We start from the raw sequence: 737 nt of genomic DNA on the forward strand, positions 1-737 counted from the left end.
TCCACAGACAGATAGACGGCCAGGCAGACCATACAATTTAGACTTTGGAGGATATGTTGAGAGCCTATTTCATCGACTTCAAAGGTAATTGGGATGATCATTTACCACTTATTGAGTTTGCATGCAATAACAACTTCCATTTGAGTATTGAAATGGCTCCTTATGAAGCTTTATATGGAAGGAGATGTAGATCACCAATTGGTTGATTCGCAGTTGGTGAAGCTGAGTTGATTGGACTAGACTTAGTTCACCAGGTCATAAAGAAGGTGAAAATCATCCAAGAGAGATTGAGGGCTGCTCAGAGTCACCAGAAATGCTACACTAATTTTAGGAGGAGAGATTTGGAGTTTGAAGTGCATGATTGGGTATACTTGAAGGTTTCACCCATGAAGGGTGTGATGAGATTCGAGAAAAAAAGGGAAGCTTAGTCCCCCGCTACATTGTTCCTTACAGATTGTGAAGAGGGTTGGTAATGTAGCCTATAAGTTGGAGTTGCCATCAGAGTTAGAAGTTATTCATCCTGTGTTTTACATCTTTATGCTTAAGAAGTGTTTGAGAGATCCTTCGCTTGTTGTTCCGACTGAGAGCATTGGGGTGAAAGAGAGTTTGACTTATGAGGAGGTTCTAGTTCTGATCCTTGATCGTTAGGTTCACAAGTTGAGAACCAAAGAGATCGCTTTAGTCAAAGTTCTATGGAGAAATCAGTTCTTTGAGAAAGTTACATGGGAAGTTGAAAA

The sequence above is a fragment of the Solanum dulcamara genome, chromosome 4 (assembly GCF_947179165.1).
Source record: "Solanum dulcamara chromosome 4, daSolDulc1.2, whole genome shotgun sequence".
NCBI classification, from domain to species: domain Eukaryota; kingdom Viridiplantae; phylum Streptophyta; class Magnoliopsida; order Solanales; family Solanaceae; genus Solanum; species Solanum dulcamara.